Genomic DNA, 11,923 nt, shown 5'->3' with positions numbered 1-11,923 from the left:
TGTTGGAATGGATGAAGTTTGCTTTTGATATTTTCTTTGTTTTGTTTTGATTTTTTGTGTCTTTATTGTTCTCAGAAAGGATATTATAGCGGTCGTCTTCGCTCCTTTGTCTGTCTGTCTGTCTCATCAAGGATCCTGAGGGCCAGGATACCATAGTCAGGTCCCAACATGAAAAAAAAATATGGGCCTCAGATTCTATGGCGAGGACGAGTAGCTGCCGTCAGGGTCACGTGGTGGCTATTGGTGAATGATGATGTCATTGCGTTTGTTGATTGTAGGTAGTGGTGTTAGCTATAGAAGACATGGGATGGAGTAAGACCTTAAGTAGGAGGGCCTTGAAGGAACTGGACTTTGAAGGAACTGGACCTTGAAATGTCAGCCTCCACAAACCGTGAAAATCCTCCTCGACAACTCAGAAATTTGTTCTTACGCGCAAAAGTTGGAGGTGAGGAGTTGCTGACACTGAGCTGACCGTCCTGACGCTGAGACTGACGATCCTGCCGCTGAGGCTCACGATGTGTATGTGTGCATGCGTGTGTGTGTGTGTGTGTGTGGAGAAAAAGAAGACTTTTACAGTTTGTCTATAAAGTCGACATGAATAAGATTTGGTCCAGAACAATATCAACACATTACGACTCTCTGCTAAAAGAAAGATGAATCTGATGTAAGATTCACGAATCAAGAGACACAGCTCCCCCAGGTGCCAGCGGCCACTCAGGTAGCTTCTCTCACCTTATGCACCCGAGACCTAGAGGGATATGAATCCTTCCTCCTCCTCTAGACTCGACCATGAGCAACACGATCACATCTGCCAGTCGACCACACTACAATTTTGGGGGGAAATAGGGAGGACTCTTTCTCTCTCTCTCAGCACAGGTAGCCGGAGGTCAACGGAGCCTCAACACCTGTCTTCTTAATGAGGTCGTTCATTCCCATCGACTCCCTATTACCGGCCAAACCCTCCCCCAACCCTTCTTCACCCTCCTCTCACCCTCCCCAACCCTCCCCCACCTTCCCAACCCTTCCCCAACCCTCCCCCAACCCTCCCCCAACCCTCCCTCTTCACCATGATCGAGGCACCCAGATGCAAGGACATGTCTATATCACTACAGGTACTTATACAGGTAATTACTAGTACAGGTACACATATTAATGTACTATAGACGTAAGCACTGGTATGGGTATACTCGCTAGTAAGTATAATTGTGTAGATTCAAATACAGGTACGTATTTAAGTACATATATGGATACAGGTACAGGTAGAAATACAGGTGATGTTACAGTAATTACAAAATGAGAAATAACGGGACCAGGTGGAAGTTTTCAGAATTGCCAATTTTAGGTGTAATGTTTGTCAATAAAAACTCCTGAAACTTTTTTTTGGGTGAATTTCACTTTTATTGTTAAGAAAATATAAATTGTTTTGTATTGTTTATTAATTGTACTTGTTTATTTGTTTATTTATTTATTTATTTTTCAATTTTAACGGTGGTGTTAAATTTCTTTGTTTTATATCTGTTGTTGGAAATTTTATAAAGAATTTCCTATGTATCTTTTCGTGAATGTTTTGAGTTGGAATTATTATTATTTTTTTACACTTTAACCCTTTGATTATTGATATAACCCCTTGAGTACTATGACAACCCTTTGATTACTAATTTAATCCCTCATGGGTTAAGTCATCAGTGAATAAGTCGTCATCATCCTCAAAAGGGTTACGGTCATCATACTCAAGGGGTTGTCATCACAATCAAAGGTTAAGTCACCGTACCCAAGTAAATAAATCATCATATTCAAAGGGTTAAGTCATTATACTCAAGGGAGGTTATTTTTGCTGGATGATTGAGGTAAAGGGGGCGGAAAAGGAGGAAGGGGGGAGAGAATTTCGCCCCCTTTTTAATCATAACTTTCTCGGCGGAAAAAAAAGAACAATTTGAAAGATGATATTTGGTTTCTTTTCAAAGGATTTTTTTTTCAATTTCTTTTTTCTTCGTCTTACATCAACAAGTTTTTCAATCAGGCCAGAGCGTAACAGCCTCTCACCTCAGGAGACGAGAGGTGAGGGAAGGGGAGGATAGAGATGAGAGGGAAGGGGAAGAGAGGTGGAGGGGATGAAGGGAAGTGGTGGGGATGGATAGGCGAGGAGTGGGAGGGTGAGGTGAGGGGTGGGGTGGGGTGGGGTGGGGTGAGGAGAGGGGAGGGTGGGGAGAAGGGGAGGGGAAATGAGGAGAGGGATGGTAGGGAGGGAAAGGGAAGACCAAATAAGAATTTGATTACTCTCTCTCTCTCTCTCTCTCTCTCTCTCTCTCATATATATATATATACATTCTAGAAAACTTCATCAACTCTCTCTCGCATCATTAAACGCAAGAAATGAACCCATAATCTCTACTAATTATATGAGAACGTGGCGAGCTCACTTTTGCGTTCACCGCGGCTCGTAGGAAGTGAATGGCGTTCTGATGATGGTGAAAATGACTTAGATGGAGGAAGTAAGCGCGTTCTCTTTCTTATTAATGGGATGGTGATGAAAGGTGAGAAATTGGTGCCCTTGCGTTCATCTTTTTTCTTTTTTAACAGGGAATGGAGGTTTAGCGTTCACTGTTCAGGTGGATGATTTAAAATTCTTGCGTTCGTTTCTCATCGGATTGGAGATTTGTGTTTTTTGTTTATTATCAAGGGGAGGGGGAGGGGGAAAGGGCAAGCAAAGGGGTTAAACGGGAAATCAGGAGGCAGAAAATGACCAAGCAAGGAACAGGTGTGAAAGCAGAGGTTAGGGGGCAAACAGGGGCAATCTGGGGGCAAGGGGCAAACAGAGAGACAATAGGCAAGGGAGAAGTTGGGGACAAGGGGGTTAAGGGGCAAGCAAGAGGGCAGGGGCAAGGAGCAAACAGTAGGTCAAGGGTCAAGCACTGGATCAGGGGGGCAAGGGGCAAGTACTGGGTCAAGGGGGCAAGGAACAAGGACAGGTTGAAGGAAGGAAGTTCACCTCTGTCGGCAATATCATCATCACGGCTCCTCTTCATCATAGCTCTTTTTCTTAAGGCAACTCCTGTAACTTGAGGGGAAGACCCGAGCCTGTGTGAGGGGAAACGAGGGGTTGAAGGGGCAAGTAGGAGGAGGAAGGTTGGTGAGAGAGAGAAGGGGGAAGTGCATGAGAGATGGTTGGGGAAGGGAGGAATAGAGGAACGGGGGGAGAGAGGTTAGGGGGAGGAAGAAGGGGAGAGAGTTGGGGAAGGAAGGGATAAGAAGGGCGAGAGAGGGGAGAAGGGAAAGAGAAACAGCTGATGAGAAGAAGTAGGGAGGGAAGAGAAGAAGGGAGGTGTTAGATGAAGGAAAGAGAAGAAAACGGAGAGAGGAAGGGGAGTAGAATATAAAAGGGAGATGGAGGGAAAAGAGGTAGGAGGCAGAGGAGGAAAAGTAAAGAATAAGAGAGGAAACGGAAGGAGAGTGGGAGGGGAAGAAATGAGATGAGGGGGAGTTGGGGGAGGGAGAGAGACGAGGGAGACTAGGGAGAGGGAAAGACTTTTACAATTATTTTACGTCGAATTTTCTAAAGATTTCGTTCATTTGCATATAAAATGTCTACCTGCCGTATAGTTAATATTCTCAGGGTGTTTTTTTCTCAATATTTGTAGAGAAATTTAAATTAGTAATTTTTTTTTCGTTTAATTTTAATTAATATTTTTTTTTCACTTTATCTGATAATGTTCTCTTTTATCGCCTTATGGAGTAATTCCTCATTTATTTGTTAACATAAATTCATACAGTACATGCATACATACATACATACATACATACATACATACATACATACATTCATTCATACATACATACATACATACATACATACATACATACATACAAAAGGCCACCGTTACACACACACACACACACACACGGAAAATTTCACCCCCAAATAACAATATCAACTTCCACCACAATCAATCAAGGGGAGAAGCCAGTCAATTCCTCCCCTCACCCACCCCCTCACCCCTCGCCCCCAGATAGAGAGCCCCCCCCCTTCCCTGTTATAACGTGCTAGATAAGCCACACAGTTCAGAAGCATTGTCACAGCCTACTTAAAATATCCCTCCCTCCTCGTCCCAGCTTTCTTGGCGTTATAACTTTGATGAAACACATGTCTGTCAATCTATTTTTCTTTTTATATATGTCAGTATGTCTTTTGTATTTATTCGCCCATTGTTGTTTCTCTTCCTCCTCCTTCATCTCTTCCTCTTCCAATAATCTTCCTTATCCTCCCTCCTCTTTCCTCCCATTCCGATATCCTCTCTCTTCCTCTTCTCCTCTCCCATTCTTCCTTCCTCTCTCCTTCCCTCCTCCTTCCTCCCTCCCTTCCCTCTACCAAGCAACTTGACAGGAAAATATCTCCACGGTAAAAGGTTATTGGTGACCACTTAACAAGGACTTTCCTCTCTCTCGCCAGCGTTAGATTGAAAGGTGTCAGTTGATGGGCGGAGGATTTGAGGGCGTGGTTTTTGAGATTGAAGGGTGCTAGTTGATGGGAATATTAGAGAATGGTTGTTAGAGTTGAAAGGGGGTATACCATTTAGATTTGATGGGCTGTTAGTTGAGGAGATGTCAGTTGAAATGATGCTAGTTGAAGGGCGTTAGTTAATTAGTTGTAGAATGGTGGCTGAATGGTCGTGATTGAGATTGAATAGTGGTAGGTCACTGTAGGGTGTTGATTTGAATAGTGTTTGTTGAGATGGAATAGTGGTAGTTGAGAGTGAATAGTGGTAGATTGCCTCAGGGTGTTGATTTGAATAGTGTTAGTTGAGATGGAATAGTGGTAGTTGAGAATGAATAGTGGTAGATTGCCTCAGGGTGTTGATTTGAATTGTGGTAGTGTAGTTTGAATAGTGGTAGGTCGCTGTAGGGTGTTGATTTGAATAGTGTTAGTTGAGATGGAATAGTGGTAGTTGAGAGTGAATAGTGGTAGATTGCCTCAGGGTGTTGATTTGAATTGTGGTAGTGTAGTTTGAATAGTGGTAGGTCACTGTAGGGTGTTGATTTGAATAGTGTTTGTTGAGATGGAATAGTGGTAGTTGAGAGTGAATAGTGGTAGATTGCCTCAGGGTGTTGATTTGAATAGTGTTAGTGTAGTTTGAATAGTGGTAGGTCACTGTAGGGTGTTGATTTGAATAGTGTTAGTTGAGATGGAATAGTGGTAGCTGAGAGTGAATAGTGGTAGATTGCCTCAGGGTGTTGATTGATTGTTAACAAGTATTTACAACCCTTCAAGAAGATGGTGTTGAGAGTTTGGTTGATGATTGATGAGAGAGGTTGATGATCTATCCTGGGGGTAATGGGTGTATTCATCTTTCTTTCTTTCTTTCATTCCTTCCTTCCTTCCTTCCTTCATTCCTTCCTTCCTTCCTTCATTTTTTTTCGTCTTCGCTTTAGGCTACATGACCTCACTTAATTTCCTCCGGTAAACACACACAAATGAGCAAAACAAACAAGTTAACAAGCAAACAACTATACCTCCAAGTAGTTAAGCAATCAAGTATGTAATCAAAGTAATTAAAGCAAGTAAACTATAAAGAAAGCTGACAAATAAATAAACAGGCCCCCAAACAAACGAAAAGCAAACAAATAAACACAAGTAAACAAAAAGCACAATCAAACATACATATAGGAAAACATCCAAACAAATAAACATACATAAAAAAACACAAGGTAAACAAAAAGTAAGACAAACACCCACAAAACATAAACAAACACAAACTACCAAAACAAACAACAAGCAGAAAAACAAACAAACAACAACAAACACACATACTCCAGCGATTGCAATATACTTCCCCTCGTTCACCTAAAGGCAGGGAGAGAGAAAAAAATAAATATATATATATATACACTTTTTTTTTTACTATTCGGTAGCCGTGGGTTTTGAGGTCAACAGGTCAATAGGGCATGACCTTTGACCTGACCTCCCAGGAGCTTGTAGTAGCCTGCCGACCAACCTGATGCTGACCATCGATCCCACGGGGGACTAGGTCAGTAAATGGTTTTGATATTTTGGGAGCCAAGTGGAGGTCAATAATTATAACCCTATGACCTCAGTGCCAGTTTATTGTGATCTATGACATCTCAATACAGGTTATGGATGGTACTGCCTCCAGGTGTATCCTCTCATCCAAGTTTAAAGGTAATCGGCTTACCTATGAAGGAATGGCTCCCAGCTTTGTTGTTATATTTGAGGAGAAATATTGAAGAAAGAGGAAACAAGGAATTGAATTATCTTTATCTTTACTTTCCTTTGTCTACATTTCTCCTTCATTTTATATATTTCTCATCTCGCAATAATAAGAATAAATGAATAACAGAGTATAAAGGGAGAGGTTTTATATATATATATATATATATATATATATATATATATATATATATATATATATATATATATATACGGCCTTGCTTTAAATTTCAGAAAAAAAATCATAAAAGAATGAAAAAAATTATATAACGTCAAATATTAAAAGATTACATAGATTTACCCAAGACCTCAGAGTGTTATATAGATCTCTATCCCCAGATCCACAGAGGGTATAGGTCAGGAGCTGAGAACACTGCTAACCATCTCTCTCTATGTAATTACTTCATTGAATCAGGTGTGCTTGAGGACATTCTTGCTGTTTATCCCAAATTTGCTAGCCCACACTGATTAGTCTTCAATTAGAATATGACTCCAATGTATGTGATCCACTGACCTATATATGCTGCTGGTGAATGTGATGTATTTCCTTCTTTGTGTACGAACCTCTGTCCTGCGTGGCAGTGAACAGTGGCATTACCCACATGAATCTGACCTATATATAGTGTCAATGAATATGATGCATTCTTTGTGTACGAACCTCTGTCCTGTATGGCAGTGAAAAGTGACATTGCCCACATGAATCTGACCGACGTATATGTATGTATGTGTGCGTGTGTGTATATATATGTACATGTACATGTATATGTGTATGTATATATGTATATGTATGTATATGTGTGTGTGTGTGTTTACATATATGTATATGTACTGTCAATGAATATGATGCATCTCTTTGTGTACGAACCTCTGTCCTGCATGGCAGTGAACAGTGACATTACCCATATGAATCTGACCTCTATACATTTATAGCTATTAATGAATATGATGTATTTCTTTGTGTATGAACCTCTGTCCTGCGTGGCAGTGAGAAGTGATACCACCCTCAGTGTCAAGACCTGACTGAATTACTCAGAATAGGCAAACTCAGTGAAGCTAGAGTGTGTGCCGCCCAGGGGCGCCCTTGAGTTTGCTGCCCCCTCCCCCCGTGCCCCCACAAAAATACATATTGCACAGTGACTCACTCTTATATATATTAAATAGTTTGTGTACCATTATAATATTACTGTACTTTCACATACTCAAATATAGTATGCTTTAAATACACACCAAACATACTTAAACTTTATAAGTTAATCCTTCGTGTCTGACCTAACACCTGACCCACACCACATGAGCTCACTGGCGTACTTGTTTGAAGTTGTTTCCTTAATCCTCAACAGGTTACAGGTTGTGTGTGTGGCGGGGGGAGCGCATAGCAAGGAGGTGTAGCTCATGACGTGGCCGTGATGATGTGGGTCAGGTGTTAGGTCAGACACGACAAGGATTAACTTGCCGCCGATACAAAGGGATGGATTAACGTCTCCAGTAGCTGCAGATATGGGTGATGAGCAGACCCAAAAGTGCCGCCGGGGCGGATCGCTCCCCGCCCCCTAGCTACGCTAGTGGGCAAACTGTACGACAAGCTCTGCCAATAAATTTGTTAAACTAAAACTCTATACCTCACAGTACTCAGGTCTCTGGGTGAGGAGGCTGATGGCTACCTTTGAGTCTTCGGTCATTTCAATTAGTCTAGAACCCAACTCGTTCATTTAACACAGCCAAGGAGGTCATGAGTCTCTTGCTGAATAAGGGAGGAGGTGGGTTAGGTTAGTTTTTATTTGGTGTCTGTTCTCGTGTTGGTGTTTTGTAAGTTACAGTTTGTTGATGTTTTTGTGTGGTGGATTTATTTGTCTAGGAAGCTAGAATTAGTATTGTTATTTTTTTAATATTGTTTTTATTATTATTATTATTGTTGATATTGTTGTTTTTATTATTTTATAATTATTGTCCTTATTTTTTATTTTGATTATTATTATTATTATTATTATTATTATTATTATTATCATTATTATTATTATTATTATTTATACCATATTTTCTAATTTGTCTGAGTACTTTAAACAAAGGACGAACACACATGGTCGAACACCACGTACTGTAGATAGAAAAAATAACCTCAAGCATCCTACGTTTAAAAAGAGAGACAGAAAACGTGAGGATTTAATATGAAAACGGAAAGAGAAGAATAACAGACAGAGAATTAGAGAGAGAAAACTACAATGGATTTTCACACACAGTTAAAATTAGAAAAAGAGGAAAAACACATTATAGAACAAATGAATAAAAAAATGATGAAGAAATCGTAGAAATTTACTCAATTGTGGAAATTATAAATGCAAAGGAAAATTTAATACGAGGGAGAAAATTGACTCGGTTAACACAGCACCAAAAATAAAAAGTACACGAAGAAAAAAATCGAGAAAAAAACATTACAAAAAAGACAAATGGGGAGAAAAACTTGAAAAACGATACAAAAAAAACGAAAAATGAAAACAAAATAATAAAAAAAAAGACGGGGTGGAAAAAAGACGAGTTTATGAAGGAAAGAAAAAGCAGAGTTAAAGCGAGGGTGAACACAACAAGAGGGGAGACTGGCGTAAAAACAAGACCATAGAGGGTCAGCTGAGGCACGACGCCCACAGCAACACCTGCGGCGAGGAGGAGGGAGAGACAGAGAAAGAGAGAGGATGGGAGTATATAAGAGAAGGAAAGAGAGAGAGACAGAGAAGGGATATATATAAGAGTGAAAGAGAGAGAGAGGGAAAATGGGAATATATATAAAGTAAAGATAGAGAGTAGGTGTTATAAGAGTAACAATATGTAAGAGAGAGAGAGATGGCGTGTGAAAGAGAAAGTGAGAGGAGGGTGAAAGAGAGTAGCAGTGTAAGAGAAAAAGTGAGAGAGAAAGAAGATACTAGGAGTGTGAAAGAGAGAGAGAGAGAGAGAGAGAGTACCTATTCAGAAAAGATAACATAAAATCTATGGAGAATATATCCAGGTTATCTGTTCGTTAATACTGATAATTATCAATTCAAGATAACTGGGGATAGGATGACAAAGAGAAAGTGAGAGAGGAGAAAAAAGACGAGAGTTAGAGAAAAGAAGAAAGAGAAATAGAGTAGAGTGAAGCTTTGATGGAAAGAAGATGAAGGGAGAAGAAAATAAGAATGGACTTGGTAAAGGAAAGAGAGCAAGAGAGAGAAAGCGATGGAGGAGTGTGTAGATAAAGAGATAGAGGAGAAGGAGAAAGACTCCATGACTTGAGAGAATTACCACGTGGAGAGATAACATCCTGTCCCTCGTTTTCTAAGATTTCTACCAATTTTTGTCTTCAATATTTTCCACTTGCTTAGCTAACCAACCTGTTTTGATATCCCTAGCAATCGTTAAAAACCTCAATACTCGTTGACTGGCTGGCTGCAGGTAGCTGAGTCAATAGTAACGCCATAGGGGACTTTCCATTATTTACTTATATTAAACATCGATGAATAAGTTACAAAAGAAGTGGCGAATCTTCCCATGTACCGATATGACCCAGTTAGCAACCAGTAGCCAGTCGATAACTACGGATTGTACTGTGAGCATTTCTAGGTAAAGTCAATTGTCAACTCGTACAGGTAAAAAAAAAAACACCACACATTGTCAAAAGTACTATGGACACAAACAATTGCCGTTGAGAAGACCTACAACACGTTGATATTATTTTATCATTATGTATAAATCACAATAACATGACCTCAGTTCCCTACGCTATGATGGGTATTCATTAATTTTTTTTTATATACTGTATCTGTTATGGAAGTCTCTGTATTTTCAATTATGGCTGTAGATGTTGTGCCAGTGTGTACGATAAAAATAATAATAATAATAATAAAACACACACACACACACACACACATAAACAAACAAACAAAAAAAAAAAAACAACTGAGACTTGAATTTCAGTTTATATACAAATCCCTCTGTCCATTAAAACTTACACAGATCCTATATAAATATTAGTCTCCAGCGCCACACGATTAAGAATTTTTTTTTTCGCTCTTGGTCTCAAAATTCACCCAGAAATGAATGAATAACTTAGAGTTGTATGAATGAATAAGTTAGAGCCGTGTTAAAGTTGTTTTAAGCTGGCGATATTTAGAGGTTAGACTTCCCCGTTGTTTTAAGCTAGCGATATTTAAAGGGCAGCACCATTCTCTTTTTTATTATATTTGTGGTTAAATTAGGTCAAACTCGTATCGTTGAAGTTGAAACTTATATATAGACATGAGATCCCTAATATTGTACTAACCCACTGAGTTCCTTCCCTTCTCTCCCCTTCCCTCCCCTTCCCTCCTTCCTTCCTAACTCCATTAATAAGACTTTCTATAGCTTATCAAAAACTTTAATTAATTTTACAAGTAGTCCCTGAAAGTTATTTTTTTACCACAAAGAACCAATTAATTGCATTTGCATATGACAATCTGTTTCAGTGGGTCCTAACATTCCCCTTTGACCCTACAATGGCAAGTCCCTTTACAATGTCGCCTTAAGTCAACTCCTGGTAAAGAAACACAAGAATCATAAGGGATTGTTTTTCAGACTAAAACATATCGTAAACTGTTCCAATAATTATCATAAGTCTGATCTCAGTGTTCCAGGATGTGTGTATATTTCAAAGTCTTTTAAATCATATTTGTCTTTGTGTATTTTTCGACCTTTGTGGGTTTTTATGTTAGTTTATTTATTGTGTTTTTGTCTCTTGTGTAAGTATTGGACTCGTCTCGTTAATTGATCTATTTACTCGTTCATTTTAGTGTGTATTTATTTGATTTCTTTGGGTTTTTATGTTTGTTTTTCTTAATCAATCATACATTCGGTTGACTTTATTTTTCCTTGATGTCATCTTTGCTTGCAAGTCGACTTCGCTTAACGTCGACTTCGCTTAACGTCGACTTCGCTTAACGTCGACTTCACTTAACGTCGACTTACTTCGTTTAACATCTCATTTTTAAGGTCGCATCTTCAACTTTAAACGAAGATTGCTTTTATTTCTACCGTGTGACATGTACTTTTAAGATATTCATATACATCTACCAAGACCCTGCCTGTATGTTTATAAGTAAATGAACAAGATATAAGCATACTTGTTGTTACTGAATAAAGTATTTCACTTTTCAAGAGTAAAAAATATAGTCAGATTAAGTTGGGTTAGGTTAAATCAGGTTAGATCAGGTTAAGTCAAGTTAAGTTAGGTTAGGTTAGGTTAATCACCCTCAACACTTCATGAATGCCTCAACTGTTTCAATGTTTTGTTTTGTGTTTGTGTTCCATTTTTCCTCATTCCCACCTCGACTCTCTTAAAGGATACAGCTCTCTTGAAAGTTGACCCCGTCCCCCAATTTTAGGGAGTGAATAAAGGTCAAAGGTTAAAAGGACAGCAAGTCATCAAGGTCAAGATATAAATGACACAGCACCCTTAAGAGTGACCTGGTGACCCCGTGACCCAGGATAGCTTAAATAAACAAGGAGATTGTCAACTTTAATGTAGCGTGGGACTGCAAGAAGCAAGGTTGGTTATGTTAACAATAGTGAACACGTGGCAGTATGCAGGTGAACCTAAATGAGCAGTGAAACAATAATTAGGTGTGTGTTTGACAGGTAATGGTGTAGGTGAATCCCAAAGGTGTAAGTGAACCACACACACACACACACACACAC

Source organism: Homarus americanus, unplaced genomic scaffold (genome assembly GCF_018991925.1).
Source record: "Homarus americanus isolate GMGI-L3 unplaced genomic scaffold, GMGI_Hamer_2.0 scaffold27042, whole genome shotgun sequence".
Lineage (NCBI taxonomy): Eukaryota > Metazoa > Arthropoda > Malacostraca > Decapoda > Nephropidae > Homarus > Homarus americanus.
This window is presented reverse-complemented; position numbering follows the sequence as displayed.